Source organism: Epinephelus lanceolatus, chromosome 14 (genome assembly GCF_041903045.1).
Source record: "Epinephelus lanceolatus isolate andai-2023 chromosome 14, ASM4190304v1, whole genome shotgun sequence".
NCBI lineage: Eukaryota > Metazoa > Chordata > Actinopteri > Perciformes > Serranidae > Epinephelus > Epinephelus lanceolatus.
Genome location: NC_135747.1, coordinates 34,722,772 through 34,740,339, shown reverse-complemented (window position 1 = coordinate 34,740,339; position 17,568 = coordinate 34,722,772).

The following is a 17,568-nucleotide window of genomic DNA, read 5'->3' as shown; positions in this document are numbered from 1 at the left end:
TCATTAGTATAATGTGTTAGAATCTACAATGTAAACAGTAATTACTTATTGCAGAATAACATCAGAGCCATCCATGTTGACCTCCGTCTCTGGCGACGTTGGTGAACGGTATTATCTCCATGGTAACGGATATATGAGCAAAGGGTCAAAGTTCAGCATGTAATGCTATGAGGAATTAGTGTGTCCTGATTGTGTGCACACTGCATGCAACACTACACACGTTTTAAGGAAAGCTGCAGTACCTACGAAAAGTTAAAAGAAAAAGTATGCAGTTTAGAAAGCATCCATAATGTACCTGTGTGATGGTGCTCAAAGTACACAAATTGGCTTTATTATAACTCAAGACTCACAGACAAAACATTCGTCCTTTGCTGGACACATAAGGTAAGACATCCCTATTCAAGTTCCCGAAGTGCTAAACCCTCTGTCAACATCAGTCTCTAGTGCACCTGCTCTACGGGCCACACAATGCCGATCATCAGGGTAATCTTGCAGGAACTTTCTGGCTTCATGCACCACCAAGCAACTTTCATATGAACAGGACCGCACCTCCAACGTTGTATCCAGTTCTCTCTTGACATCGGAATGTCATTCGGACTAGATAAGTGTGGTCGGATGGTGTCAAAATGAGGGATGATGATCAGAACCGAGGGCACTGAACTACCCAGAAGGCAGCATTGCAGATGTTCAGGACAGCTACAAATACCTTGGGGACCCGCAGGTAAATGGGAACCATGAGGAGGCTGCAGGAAAGTCAGCCACAGCCAAATACCTACAAAGAGTAAGGCAGGTCTTGGAAAGTCGGCTGAATGGCCAAACAAGGTCTGATCCATCAACACGTGCGCCCTGCCATAATAATATGATAAGCTCGCCAATTGAGGAGATAGAGGCAACCGATATCGAGACAAGGAATCTTCTCACAGTGCATGGAGGGTTACATCCCAAGTCCAGCACCATGAGACTGAGTTCGGCTCCTCTACCAGAAGAAACCTGGGAGTTTGAGGGTTCTGCGCAGTATCTTAGCTGTTCCTAGGACTGCACTCTTCTGGACAGAGACCTCAGATGTTGTACCTGCAATCTGCTGGAGCCACTCTCCCAGTCTGGGGGTCACAATCCTGAGTGCTCCGATTACCACTGGCACCACTGTTGCCTTTACTCCCCACATCTTTTCTAGCTCCTCTTTCAGCCCTTGGTATTTTCGAGCTTCTCATGTTCCGTCGTCCTGATGTTGCTGTCATCTATCACCACTGTCTTCTTCTGTTGTTTGTCGATCAATACAATGTCGGTCAGTTGGTTAGCCATCACCAGTTTGTCAGTCTGGATCTGGAAGTCCCACAGAATCTTAGCTTGGTTATACTCCACCACCTTAGGAAGAGTCTTCCGTTCTGACCTTGGTATGCTCTTCCTGCCTGCATCTTACACCCTATGTATATATATATATTTGTTTTTTACCAAGACATTGTGTCTCCACAAGAAAGTTTCAACATTATCTGCTGCCATGGTTTGCACAATGCCAACTTTTATTCTGAAAAACAATGCATATTGAAGTTTTCACCGATGTCTGGCTGCCTCTCCATAGCAACAGCGGCCAAGGTTCATGGGTATTGTATTATTTAGAGCCATCTACCATAAGAAACAGTGGGGAGAAAAAAAAGATTTCTCAGAACCAAAGTTTTAATAATTTAGACAGATGAACATAACATACAACATATCTATGGTGGTGTTAATCATCCAGGAGACCCCTGTGTTTCTGTCTATCCACCCATCCATTTTCAAACCCATTCACCCCGTGTTTCTATGAATATTGAGGATATCAGTAAAAGAAAACGTTGCAATGGGAATATGCAGTGAGGAGAATACTGCCAGGGGCTTCGCTCACTTCTCAACTCCACACACCTATCTTGCAAACAACAGCCAAAGTGAGGAGAGAAAGGTGTTTCACCCACTAACTCAGGATTCTGCGAGCGTGTATTTCACCATTCAGTGGTGTTACTCAGAGGCACATATGCCCACAGCTTCATACATACTGTCTCCTAGACGCTGTCTTCACACTGCACGGATCCAGATAGCAACACTGCCATCTGCTGCCTCCTGACTAGAGCCTGATGTGTTATCATCAGACCGGCTCCACTTTTAGCCTTTGACATATTAACAGATACCCTGAGAAAGACATGAAGAAATGATTTCAGTAAGCAGTTACGTTGAGCTGCTTAATAAATGGTAATTAGGCTTGTTGATTTAACCTTTCTTTTTCCACCTGCTCTGGTTCTCTGTTCCAGGCTTAGGGGCTCCCACGACACCGAGCAGCAGCCACAGCTCACTGCAGCTGAGAAATGAACCCCAGCACCAATAATCTTCCCTGGGCTTCATCACTGAGTCATTGCGGGGCTTCCCAGGGCATTTCTATGGAGCGAAATTTGCTTTTTGGTGCAACACGTTCAATATCAGCCTGCTGTATAGCGTTAAATTAGTTTTAATCCTGGAAGCCATGAGTTTTAGATGAAAGTTTAAAGTCGGCGTTTAGTGAAGTGCTCCACAGGGATGTGAAATTTCCCAAATCCTTAACACATGACGAAGCTCCTGTAGCCATCATTTGCCTCCAAAACCCAGAAAGCCATTCAGCATGTTGGTCAGTCCACTGAGTAATGACAGGGTTCTTCTTTTTTAATCTCCCAAACTCCACTCTACATTTTTATTTTACTGAATATCCTCTTGAGACCTGAACTTTTGTTTGGTGTGCATTTTTAATATCTCCTAGCTACTTGGGATCAGTGGGATCTGATAGGTATGGAAAACTAAGCATTGTCTTTGAACAGGAAGCCGTTCTTTAACTACATGATGACCTCATATGGGGACACTGGGTTTATTCACTAACAAAGACCATGCCAATATGGGTTTGGAGGAAAGCATGAAGGGGTAAGGATAGCGGGATTAGAGAATGAAAGGGATGAGGGATCAGAGGGTGAGGAATGAAAGGATGAGGGTCAGAGATGAAGGACAAAGGGATAAGGGCTGACAGATGAAGGGTGCGGGATAAAAGGATGAATATGGAGGAATGAGGAGGTGAAGGGTGAGGGATGAATGGATGAGGGTTGAGGGTCGAATGGATGAGAGTCGAAGGGTTAAGGGTGAAGGGATGAGGGTCAGGGGTTCAGGGATGAATGGATGAGGGTTGAGGGTCGAATGGATGAGCGATAAAGGGATGAGGGTCAAAGGGTTGAGGGATAAAGGGATGAGGGTCAGGGGTTGAAGGATGAATGGATGAGCAATAAACGAATGAGGGTCAAAGGGTTAAGGGTGAAGGAATGAGGGTCAAAGGGTTGAGGGATAAAAGGATGAGGGTCAGGGGTTGAGGGATGAATGGATGAGGGTCAATGGTCGAATGGATGAGCGATAAAGAAATGAGGGTCAAAGGGTTGAGTCATGAAGGGATGAGGGTCAAGGGTCGAATGGATTAGGGATGAAGGGATGAGATTTGAAGGGTTGAGGGATGAGGGGATGAGGGTCGAATCGATAAGGGATGAAGGGATGAATGAATGAGGGTTGAGGGTCAAATGGATGAGGGTCGAAGGGTTGAGGGTCAAATGGTTGAGAGATGAATGGATGAGGGTTGAAGGATTGGGGGATGAATGGATAAGGGTAGAGGGTCAAATGGATGAGGGATGAAGGGATGGAGGAGGGATCCTGGGAGTGAGAATGAGTGAGGGAGTTGTTGTCTAGAGCCCCCACTGGTTCCTGTATGCAGAACAGAGCAGAGAAAAACATGTAAGAGGTGAGAAGGGATTGGCCGGGTGCGATGTGAGAAATGCGTCGAAGAGAAAGAGAATGTATCAGGTGTGCTTAAATACTTTTGGGTGGAAATGGGATGTGATTGGGGTGTGATCTTTGTTCCCAAGCCTAGTTTATGAAACTACATTTTTTTAATAGCTACAAGTTTGTAATAACATATAAAATAAAACAGTTAATTTAAATGCCTGAACATGTTCAGTATGTATTAAAATTTCCTTCTCCATACTCCAAGCTAGGCATGTCTGTAGGAAGTCTACCTGATTGGCCTGTGTGAAATACTGCAATAATACAGTCCCAGTGTCCTCAAACAAATATTTCCAAGCATTGTAGCTTGTTACTGTTGCTAGGATTGCTCCAATTTGTATGCACTAGATGTAGATATACTAGATGGCCCACACAGTGTCCATGAACGAGGACAACAGGTCTAAGTTAAATAGAATGAAGTATAAGCTGCAGCAAACCCAAGATGTGATGTGCTCGTGTGGGAGTGAAGGGTCTCAGGAGGATATTCCTGAATCTTTTGGGTCAAGGCAAGGCAGGGGGGGCATTAGATCAAGTACAGAAACTAAATGATGATGATAAATGATAAATGAATATGGCAGGCATTTGTTCAAAGTGAAAGAGAAGGTCATTTCTATGTTCCCCAGCTCTATATAGCACATAATGTGAACCTGAAATTATGTTTTCCAGCTTTGTGTTTGATAAATATGACATTGGTTAGGGGACTAAAATGATGACTCTGAAAGTGATAATGTGTTTTTTATGAGTATATTCTTTTATCTGTATATGCATGTCATTATTGTTGTTCTTTGTTATTATCATTATTGTTTGTCGTTGTCTTTTATTATGTACCGCTGGTCTTATCTGGTTTTGCAAAATGTCCTTGGGTGACTTGAAACATGCTCATAAATAAAATGTATTCCTACTATTATTAGTAGTATGAAATTGTACTGGCACAGGTCCCTGTCTAAATGTAGTTGTTTTTTATGACAGGAAAACAGTTCCAAAATTAATTGCAGTCCAAGAAATTAAAAAACTATAATGAGGATGAATTTATTGGAAAAATAACAACTAAACAATTAAGGATTCGAAAACAAGGCAAAGGGTTAGAAAAGTAGTCCAGAGCCAGGTTTAGTTCCCATTTCTAAACAGGTTAAGGTCAGGAAAGAGGTCAAAGGTCAGGTTAAGGTAAAATATCCATATGAATGAACTATTTCCAATCTTCAAACAGGTAAAGGTGAGGGAAAAAGACCTGGAAAGGGTGTCCAAAACCTTGACAGACAATCATCAATTTTATTCTTACATTTAAATGGAGCGATGCCTGGAAGCTAGTCCAGGCAGTCAACTCGAGCTGCACTAATTCATACATCATACCTCTCACTCTATGTGCCATCAACAAAACACACCCTCCCAATCTGGCGGTCTAGTTAAGCTGCAGAAATTTCCCAGCTCTCCCACTGCCTTGTCAGTGCTGCTGCTGCCCTGCATTAATATTGCTGCCTGCTCTGCCAGCCCCACCTCCATCACCTGCAGGCTCCGGCAAGGGAGAGAAGGTATTTTATCATCACCCCCCCCCCCCCCCCCCCCCCCCCCCCCCCCCCCCCAAAAAAAACATCTCATGTAAACATGTAAACAGAGTCTAGATTCCAAACCAACTGTGTTCTGCTGGTGAAATATACATTTGAAACATGAATTGTCTGACTGAAATCTGTTTATGGCTCTTCTTATGATATATCTTATGTATTGATATGCAGAGTTAACCAAAACTATGGACCAGGAACTTGGAAACAGGTCCATGGGAACATAGAACCTTGGGAACGTAGGACCTTGGGAACATAGGACCATGGGAACATAGGACCTTGGGAACATAGGACCACGGGAACATAGGACCAGGGGAACACAGGACGATGAGAACATAGGACCTTGGGAGCATAGGACCTTGGGAGCATAGGACCTTGGGAGCATAGGACCATGGGAACGTAGGACCTTGGGAACATAGGACCATGGGAACATAGGACCATGGGAACATAGGACCTTGGGAACATAGGACCATGGGAACATAGGACCAGGGGAACACGGGACGATGAGAACAAAGGACCTTGGGAGCATAGGACCATGGGAACATAGGATCTTGGGAACATAGGACCAGGGGAACACAGGACGATGAGAACAAAGGACCTTGGGAGCATAGGACCATGGGAACGTAGGACCTTGGGAACATAGGACCATGGCAACATAGGACCAGGGGAACACAGGACGATGAGAACAAAGGACCTTGGGAGCATAGGACCTTGGGAGCATAGGACCATGGGAACATAGGATCTTGGGAACATAAGACCTTGGGAACATAGGACCATGGGAACACAAGGCCTTGGGAACATAGGACCATGGGAACACAGGACCTTGGGAACATGGGGCAATGGGAACATAGGACCCTGGAAACATAGGACCTTTGGAACATAGGACCTTTGGAACATGGGAACATAGGAACATGGGAACACAGGACCTTTGGAACATAGGAACATAGGAACATGGGAACACAGGAACATGGGGAAATAGGACCATGGGAACATAGGACCATGGAAAATCATGGAACATAGGAACTTGGGAACATAGTGCCTTGGGAACATAGGACCATGGGAACACAGGACCATGGGAACATAAAAACATGGGAACATGGGGGAATAGAACCATGGGAACATAGAACCATGGAAAATCATGGAAAATAGGAACTTGGGAACACAGGACCTTGGGAACATAGGACCATGGGAACATAGGACCTTTGGAACTTGGGAACACAGGACCTTGGGAACATATGACCTTTGTAACATAGGAACATGGGAACACAGGAACATGGGCAAATAGGACCATGGGAACATAGGAACTTGGGAACATAGTGCCTTGGGAAGATAGGACCATGGGAACATAGCCCCTTTGGGAGCATAGGACCATGGGAACACAGGACCCTGGGAACAAATGACCATGGGAACATAAAAACATGGGAACATAGGACCATGGGAACATAGAACCATGTAAATATAGGGCCCTGGGAACACATGGAAACACAGGATCTTAGGAACATAAGACCTTGGGAACATAGGGCCTTGGGAAGATAGGAACATGGGAACGTAGGCCCTTGGGAGCATAGGACCATGGGAACATAGGGTCATGAGAACATAGGGCCTTGGGAACATAGAACCATGGAAACTCAGGATCTTAGGAACATAGAAACATGAGAACATAGGAGACATACTACTCATAATATAACGCCCTGAATTTTGAGCCTCTTCTTACTGATACATCTGTTACCATGGAGATAAAATACTGTTCACCAAGCTCACCAGAGACAGAGACCAACACGGACAGCTCTGATGTTGTTATTTTACAGTAAGTAATAACTGCATACATTGTAGATTCTAGCATATCATATTCAGGATAGTAAAATTAAAGAGGATATACATTTATCTTGTTGTTTAATACTTATGCTCTTTTGTTGTTGTTTATATTAATATTCCTCTTATCATTAATCGACTGGTCATCAGTCACCTGAATGCGCTGTCATCCATCATTACAACTTCTGACAGCTGTCAATAAGCTGTCAAGCTGTCATCTGTTTGCGCCTCAGTTGATGTGACGTATCGTCCGCTGTGCAGAGGATTGTGGGTCAGAATGACCACAAGAGCATGCTGGCTTGCATACTGCTAAATCTGACCTTATGTGGTAGGACATCCTTGTATTTTTGGCATATTGCATTTGACATACTAAATCTTTTTCTGGCATACCATATAGTATGGTAGTATGGGTATTGAACGCACAGATGGAGTGTTGCTATTTCAATCAGGAGAGACTCATTCTGAGTAAAACATTTATTTACATCGGCAGAAAAAGGATGAGAATGTTAATAGTCTTGGGTGATGAGACCCATCATGATGTTGTATATTTCAAGAGGGAAGGTGAACCGATTTTAGAATAGGTAACCCCCCCAGAGGCTGGTTGTTGCGGTGGTGAGATGGAGAGGGTGCTGAGGATCTGGATGTAATGAGCTCGACTTGGGCTTTGCATATGATGACTGGAGGTGGAGGAGGGCACAACACTTTGACCTGCAATGACAGCTGGCAGCAGCAGAGAGGAGAACACATTAAAAATGTGAAAGCAGCAACATGATTGGCTGGTAGAGATCATGGCAAAATTTCATTGGTTTAACAGGAAGAGCAAACATCCATAATAAAGGGACTGGAAGAAGGCGGAGGAGTGAGATAAAGGAAGAGAACTGTGAATAAATGAAGCATAAAGAAAGTCTTTGTGACTGAACGTACGCTGAGCTTCATTACAGGTGGCTGGTTACTTGTCTTACCCAAATCCTCCCCCCAGGCCTTCAAATACCCGCTGACATCATTGGTGCATTATCCTCCCCTCAGCCTGTAGGTTTCAGTCCACCAATATGTTTTTTCCTGCTCTCTGATCTGTTCCACCTCTGAAACGTGACCTTTTCCCCGACCCGATAAGACCTCTGTGTCACATTATACCAGACAGGATAGTGCGCCAACTTCCCCTCTCCAGACTTCATGTTTTTCATCCTCCATTAGTTCAATGTGACTGCACTGGGCTGCTGTGCTGTCAATTATTCACACCGCCTTTGTCTGAGTAGCCCTGGTGCTCTGGCACCGGGAGTGCAAATAGACAACCTCTTTTCAGCTCCTGGCAGGCGTCTGGCCTCCACTGTCTGCTGACTGTCCAGAGTTGATTTCTTTCTTTGTTACACTCTGAGTGACCTGTGAAGTGCTCTTTTTTTTTGTTTTGTTCACACCTAAGAGACCTGATGAAACGGCTTTTCGAGAGTACCTAGCGTCAGTATTGTGAAGTATTTCCTCAGTGAAACAGGATTGGCAGGTGGGATAAAACACTGGGAGGAATTTAATTTGATCGTTGACAAATGGGTGTACCATAACAGGCACAAAGCCGACAGGATAGTGGAATCCATCAGGGAGAGAGATGTTCATCATAGTTGCTGTAAAATGCCTCAGGTATAATTTGGAGCTGTCATATACCTTTTCTCAAAGTGAGGATACTGTTGCTGGTGAGCTAACTTTATCTTTGCTCTGCGGGGCTAAAAGCTGCAGATCAAATGATGGGCGGACATCATGATGGTTGAAACTGCATGGTACTTACTTACATAAGCACACATCTTTTTTACATAATTGGATTTTGGCATAAAAGTACAAAGAAACAGTTTTTTGTGATTTATTTGGCATATATTGCACATTAATGTGATTTGAAAGCATTTTTAATTTCATCTCATCTTTAAAGCAACTGCAAGGTACTTCCACTCTGTGTTACATTCGGTGGCACCTGTGGACAATGGACCCGCCGAGCTGTTTTACGAATGATGACTGCATTTCCCATGAGCACCACAACCTGCTTTCATAAAGATCATGATCTGGCAAGTGTGTGCATTTGTTTAGGAAGTGAGCAAAAGAAAGACGCAGCTCATTAATATTACTGTTATTCTTTATTAATTACAGCTGTTTACGGGGTGCGATTAATTAAGATTAATAACTATAATATGATGATGGTGAAACAAATAGAATTTTCCTAGTCGACGAATAGTTGTAACTTAGGGCCATTAGTCGACTAGTTGCCCACATGTTTATGATATTAATGTAATTATTAAATGATATATTTTGGTGGTTTGAGTTGAAGGTGTGAGAAAGAATAGTATCAGTAACATTGTTAACACTGTGCTACATTACAGAGAAATACAAAACCGTACTAATGAACCTTCATTAATATAGACCTATATTTTATCTCCAAGTGCACGTCACACACTGAGCGAGCCGCCTGTTAATGACGCTGTGGGCTAATGGGCATGTAGCTACTTCCATGTTTCAGATGATACGTCATGTTTGTAGTCGACCAATGAAGATGAGTTTACATATCACCTTGGGTTCGTCCTTCACCTTCTCAAAATGATCCCACACTTTGGATTTCCTGCCCGACATGTTATTAACTAGCCTGTGGAATAACCGCAGGTACCAGCCCTGGAAATGAACCTGACTCCTGTCTGACTGCTGAGCGTGGACACTTCCTGTGTCTGTCCTTTCAAATCAAATTCCCACATGCCAACTAGTGACCTTTCTGGTAGAGTAATGTTTGGTCGACTATGAGGGGGCAGTCCTAGAAACAGGCTGAGGTCTGAGGGTGGCCTGTGTTTTCGCCCATGCTCTGTTACCGTTTGTTTAAGCTTTTTTGTGTTTTGGTTAATTCTATTATTTTTCTTTCTGCCTGAGAAAATATAAACAGATTTTCCAGTTTTGTTTTGCATCTGATTTGGCAGGAAATCAGACACGGCGACAGTCATTAAGAATAATTATCATAGAGACAGCAAATCTTGTGTTTGTATTTTATATCTAGGCGTCAGTATTAACCAGAGACTGTTTCATAGTTTAAAACTCTTTGTAGCTGCTTTAACTCACTACTTTTGTTGATCAGTCAGTTTGCATGTGATGTCCAACAGTTTAGATCTTTAAATACAAATAGCTTTTTCAGAGTGAAGTATTGTATGTTAACTGACAGTCTAACAGATTGAGAAACTTTGCAACAAGCACATTTGTTTCTTTTTTTTTTTTACTTCTGCCTTTAGGTTACTTTTCCTTTACTATCATTTCTCGCCTCTTCAGTTCCTCAGGCAGTGTGAGCTTGTTATAAGGGATGTAACTGTCTCCCAGACCTGAAATATAGCAACTGCTCCGACAGAAATGTCTCCACCGCTCAGAGCAACTTCCCATCCAACACAAAGTATTTGGATCCGTCCAGGAACCTTCTGACAGAACTCCCTCTGGGCTCCTTTGGGGCACTTCGGGGTCTGAAGTGTTGGAAAGAGAATAACATCGTTTCTGTGGAAGGCAGAACTTTCATCAACCTCCAAGGTTTACAGAGGCTGAACCAGCTCTCTGTCCTCGGGGAGATCTCTCTCTCAGGGAGTGAACGTCCTCACAGAGCTTGTACTGGCTCACAACTACCACGCTATCTTGGAAAGCAGAACTTCTGAGAACCTGGATTGTCTTGTGAAGCTGGACTTGAGTGCCGGTGTCATGCAGCATATCATGCCCACAGCTCTGAGCAGCGTGTTTTGTGTCGAAGGAGAGTGTCGGGCTGGAGGCTTACTGAGATAAGTAGGAGCCGGTCATTTATATGACAGGATAATGAGAGGCTGAAGTTAATCACTTTCTTCTCAGTCCGTGGCTGCTCTTTGAATATTTTTAGGCCTATTATCATAATAGCAGATCTCTGTTTCTTTAGGTTGATGACTCATTTATGGGGAGATAATATATATAATTTTCAATGAACTACAGCTGTCAGAGCTATGTGTTATACAGCAATCATTTCTGTACTAATGAGCTTGGCTTTCTGGTGAGTGGGTCCTGTCGCTGTACATCATCCAGGCGTTCAGAGGAAAGGGTTTGATTTGGCCAAATGTTTAAACACTTTTGATCTCTTGAAGAGGCTCACTGGAGCCAGAGTCTTTTTGATGATGAGGCTTTGGTCTGTTTGGGCAGCAAATATTTTGTTATACAGCTTTGTGTCTGTCAGCGTGATGCAGATGGGTGGTTGCATCAATAGGTTTATCCATGCTGGAGACAATTAGGGGTTCTGGATTTAGAAAAGCTTAGTTTGGATACGGCTGCAGCATCTGTACATGTCTGGCTCTCAAGATGCTTGAGATGCTTGAAAAAAGCCCAGGTTGACCTTTTAATGAAGAGACCACAGACTGTATAATAGGGGGTAAATCATTGGTTTCATCACGATACCATATCTGTCATTGCAAAGTCTGCCATGATACGATTTCAATTCGATGCAATGCGGGGACATGTGATCAATATGAGACAATATAATCTGCCCATTTAATACAATTAGCTACAGACAGCTGTCACACCTTTATTTCTTACTTTTGGCCATAAAAGAAAAAACAACCGTAACCATTTAAGTACAGTAAAGCCTTACCTTATACTGACTCCACTCACACATAAAACAGCACATGGGATAAGTTAACCTTCAGGGCTTTCTGTTGAAGAGACTTTTCTGGAAAAAAATCTTCATTTTATCCCAAACCATCTGTTTCATAAAACCGACAACATCGTTCAACAAAAGTATTAAATTCAGCCCAGTAATAACTGTCAAGGTTCATGACATGTCAATTATGTTTTGCTAGTCACCCATTATCAGCTTAAGCATGTTTACATTGCATAAATTAGCTTAGCGGCTAACAGACTTTTTTCTTCTTCTCATACATTAATAAATCATATGTAACGTTATTATTTTTCTCACTCACCGGTGGTTTAAGTCACTGCATCTCTCAACAGAGCAGTAAGGTTCAATGTTAGCCTGCATGCTCATATTTTTCAGCGAACACCGTTGAAACAGAGCAGCTAATGTTGCCGTAGTAAGAAGTTAGCGGAGTGAGCTGCTCGTCCAGGCAGGTAACGTTACCTTGTGTTTTATCTCATAACAGCATTGTTTACATTTGTCATGTTCTTTGTCTGTTGACACGCATTTTCTCCGAAATCCAAAATATTTCCACACAGCTGATTTATTGCTGAGTAAATAACGTACTCCTCATCGTCTTTCTCTTGGCTGCTTGCCACCTGCCTGCCGCTGTTTGACTTTGACGCAGACTTTCAAAATAAAAGCGTACCCTAAAGATAACGATACAGATCGATGTTTTCACTTTGCATCGATCGATATATAGAGATCTAGATCAATGGATTGTTACACCCCTACTGTATAAAAACAATGGACGTGGCCACTGTGATGTCACTGAGTGGTTTGTGGACTCCTAGTTTGAAGCCTCAAGTTTGGTATTTTGGAGCCATTAGGCCCGTTTCCACTGAAGAAGTTCCTGGTACTATTTGGGGGGCAGGAACTACTACAGGAACGTCCTCTCGCTCGCCCCTCTCAACCGCCGTGTCTCCACTGAGAGAGCGGAGTACAAGGAAGGTTCCTGTAAAGTTACGGGCTCATGATGTGACGTAATCGTTGCACGACCATTTTGACCGGGGCGACGTAGGGGCGTTGTTAGCTGATAGCCGATAGTGGTGTCTGTAATAACTCAGTAAATGGCCAGTGAAAAAAATATTTTTTCCAGCGGATGTCTTAGTTACAACATGATTGAGCTAACTGGAGTAGTTTCATGTCGTATCCGACAACAGGAGGCTTTTAACAGATGCTGCTGTTAGCTGTCCCTGTCAGCTGCAGCCACTACTGATGCTTTCTAGACATCGTGATTTCCCATAACTGAATAAATACCACACATAGCAACACAAAACTGCTTTGCTAGCTCAATCATGTTGTAACTAAGATATCCGCTGGAAAAAATATTTTTTTCACGGACCATTTAGTGAGTTTTTTTACATGTCGGCGGAAGCTATATGAACGAGCTAACCCTCGTCTACTGAGTTTTAAAAATGCCAGCTATTTTGTAACTTTCTGTTCACGTCACATCCCTCCTTGAGTATATCCAATCAGCACCAAGTAATCCCCAAGCCCCAGCCAGGAGTCTTTCGGGGCTGTTCTGAGTACCTACTCCGATGCAGGGACTTGTTTAGCCCCTGTAAAAGTTCTGGAACTCTGTCCTTCGGGGGTGGTTCCTGCGGTGGAGACACGCACCAACGGCCCCGGCCCCGTAAAATTACCCCGAAGTTCCTGCGGTGGAAACGGGCCTATCAGTGACCATATCTGGACCAGAGTGTGGAGCTAACCCTCACGCTAGCTGCTAGCTTGGTTAGCACGGTGCATTTACAGCCATGGCAGAGTTCCTACAGCCTAAGGCAGGCTAAGTTTCAGACTTTTAAAGACTTTTTCATGCCACCAAGAATTAAATTTAAGACCAAGTTTTTAAAAAAAAAAAAACAAAAAACATGTACTAACATCAATTACCTACACTCTAAAAATGACTCATGGGGTTAGTGGATAAGACTTAAAGTGAATTAGTTTTTCACTGTATAAAATTATACTTTTGTTTCATGGATGCATGCAAATTGTAAACTTAATTATTCTCTTAAGTTGAACCAGTAGATTCTTTTTTAGAGTGTAAAGTTAGGGACAATTATACGCAGATGTTTACTGTAACATAATTATCCTGTATGTGTCATGATTCTGTGTTTTTGTTTATACTCTGTTATCTTATAGAATTCATTTGGGGGTTTTCTGTTTGTGTTCGTCCTTGTTTCATGTTATTTTTATTTTAATCTGTTTCTTGTGTCATGTCTGGTTTTGCTTCTGTCTTTGTGTGTTTTCCCGTCACACCTGTCTTTCACCTGTCTCGTTAGTCCTTCCCTGTTCCCAGAGTCTTCCCTTCACACCTGTTCTGTATTAGTCTTGTTTGCTCCACCCTAGTGTTCCCCTCCACACCCTTGTTGTCAGCCAATCCCCATTTACCTCCTTTTGCCAGCGTCCTCCTACTCCAGCTGTGTCTCGTTCTTGTGATTAGTTTTCTATATATACCTGTGTGTTTCCCTTTGTTCCTGTTCAGTTAGTCTGTGTTCGTTCCTGTGTTGATGATGTTTGCTGCTCTGTTTCCTGCCTGGTCTCTTGTGTTCTGTTTTAGATTTCTCCCCTGTTTTTATATCCCTGTGTTCACTGTGTTATCCCGGCTGGTTTTCAGTTAAATTTTGGTTCTTCTTTCTTTTAGACTTCCAGTTACCTGTCTATTTTAGGATGTTTTTATCAGCTTCATTAAAGCTCACTTTTTGTCTGAACCTTTAACTTGCTGCTCTGCATTGAGTCCCTTTCTGAACTGATACATGAGCATGTAGCAGAGAGGAGGATATAACAGAACTGGAAAATGACTGCCGTTAGTTAGCAAGTTTTAAGTGGAAATGTGGTGTTTCTCATTCTGCATGTTTGTTCAAATTTCTCAATTCCTATCAGACTGCATCAAATTCCATTGCATTTAATACACTGAAGCTCATGGATTGTACTGTCACAGCCACGCCGTGAAATCTTGGTTAAATAGCAAATTGTGTTGGGTACATGGTGACAGCTAGCTCACAGACGGTGGGTCCTAGCTGCTCTAAACATCACGCCCAGAAACAAGATATGAGTGTTATTTGTCCCTCTATCCTACATCTATGGCCTAGCGTGCTTTTCGCTAAAGTTTGCCCAACCTCAGTAGCAGTAGCTTGTCTTAAGTTTCCCTAGCTAGCCTAGCTGTGGATTCCAAATCCAAAATAGGAAAAGTCTTGAAGGAAAACAAAGTATTTAATAGGGTGTGGAAAGGTTTGTGCGCTTTTACCGCCACATCTGCAAAGTTAAAGTACCGAATAATCATAAATAGCCCTCTGCAGAGTTATTAAAAAATGCTCATTTAGACCTATTAATAATGCTAATTGGCTAATTTAGACTTAACATGCTGCGTTTCCTTTATATAAAGTTAAAATATTCTTCGTGGCTCCAGACATTTTTGTATTATCTGGTCAAAAATGGTTCTTTTGATTGGTGGTAGGGGATTGACTTGCATTTGGAGCCAGCCCCAAGTGGCCATTTGAGGAACTGCAGTTTTCAGCACTCCAGCGTCAGCTTCATTTTTCAGCCCTGGAGGTTGCCCCTTGGGAGTGACATCAGCGACCACTGTCTCTGGTCAGATTTGGCCCATAATACAACAGATACAGACAGAAGGTGATTTGAGGTGTGACCAGGGGGGATGTCACCCCTACTGGATTTAAACTGTGGTTTTTAGTGTGACACCACCAGGCGAATAATAAAAGCAGTATGCAGACTTCTTCCTCTGCACAACAAGGAAAACTCTCCTTATGTTTCTCTGCATGTGCTCAGGGCTTCTGATGTTCTGAGGAGCAGCCTTTCATTTCAATCTAATCAACTATCATGTGGCCAGAGCTGAGCAGGGCATCATAATTCAGCCTCTAGGTTAGCAGATGTTGAGTAATTCTTCTTCAATTCACATCTAATAAGAGACTGTGTGTGTGTGTGTGTGTGTGTGTGTGTGTGTGTGTGATGCTCAACAACACTTCTCATATTTTACTCTTCCTTCAACCTCGGGGCTCCAGAGGTTGTGTGTGTCTCCAGCTCTCCGAGGCCATTGATATGTGGAGTCTTAGATGCATTGCAACCTGTTCACTATCCACTGGTGAGCAATTTAATACACCTAGATTAGACTGTACAGTCTGGGGCACCGTGCCGGACTGTTGTGGTGAAGAGGGAGCTGAGATCTGGCAGCAGGAAGCAAGTTATTGGAGATTTCCCCACGTCCCTCCTCTATACTCTGCTACTGAGCCCGGTTTATCTTTGTATCTGTGCTGGTGATCAATTCTTGATTAGAACAAGAGCCTCCTCCAGCAAACAGGAAATAATAATCTCTCTCAGAGACGGGCGCTCTGGCTCCAGTCCTTCAGAATAAAACTGAAGGCCATATCGGCAGACTTAACAGAACCAAGACACTGTAGAGCCTTGAAACAAGGCTGTGATTGACTGAGTGATAAGGGAGCGGTGACTGGTGACTACAACACAAAACAGAGCCCAATCAAATGAGGTTATTTATTTCTGTTTGTATTATTGAAATAATTGTGAATAGGATTTGTTTTCTGGAGATGTCTCTCATACACTACGGCTTATTAAAGGTCTGTAATATCAGTGTTGGCAGGCCTGATCAGCTGCACGTGAGGAGTTTGTGCACTGTGAGCAAGCCAGCTGCTGCTGAGTGCTTCAAGGAGTTTAATACTTCTAAATTCTAAAAATAAAATGGCAGCTAAGTTATATCGATGACACATCAAAGCAGATAGGTTGAAAAATTACTTAAATATAAATAAATAAATGGATCAATAAATACAGGAATAGATAAATAAAAATTGAAATAAATAAATAAAGTAATAAATGTAACAATCAATCAATCAATTTTATTTATAGAGCCCAATATCACCAATCACAATTTGACTCAGAGGGCTTTACAGCATACGACATCCCTCTGTCCTTTGGACCCTCACAGCGGATAAGGAAAAACTCCCCCCAAAACAACCTTTAATGGGGATAAAATAAATAAATAAATAAATTTTAAAAATTAAGAATTAAATTATAATAATCAAAAACAGAATCATTAAAAATAATTAAAAATTTAAGATCTTAAAAAGAATAAATGTTGAAATGAAATAATAATAAGTATAGATAAATAAATTTAAAAATTAAATTATAATAATTATAAATAGAATTATTAAAAATAATTAAAAATTTAAGATCTTAAAAAGAATAAATGTTGAAATGAAATAATAATAAGTATAGATAAATAAATTTAAAAATTAAATTATAATAATTATAAATAGAATTATTAAAAATAATTAAAAATAGAATCATGAAAAATAATTAAAAATTTAAGATTTTAAAATAAATAAGTAAATGCATAAATAAATAAAGGCATAAATAAATCAGTTAATAAATACATAAAAGTTGATTGTTAAACCGGAAATAAATCAATAAATATTTCAAATGTATTTCTACATTTAAACTGATTTAAGGTCCTTCTACTACATTAGCATAAAGACAAATAAAAAAATATGGGTGAATAAAAAATGCATAAAAGATTTAAAGCATTTATCTGCTTACATCCTATTAAATAATCAGTTTCTATACATTTATGCATTTGTTTAATTCCATATTAATGCATGTATTGATTTTTTATTTCAGCATTTATTTATTTATGTATTTTTCTCATTTGTTTCTTTAGTGTTTTTTGCTGTATTATTTTTTAGTTACTGTATTTCTGTATTTATTTAT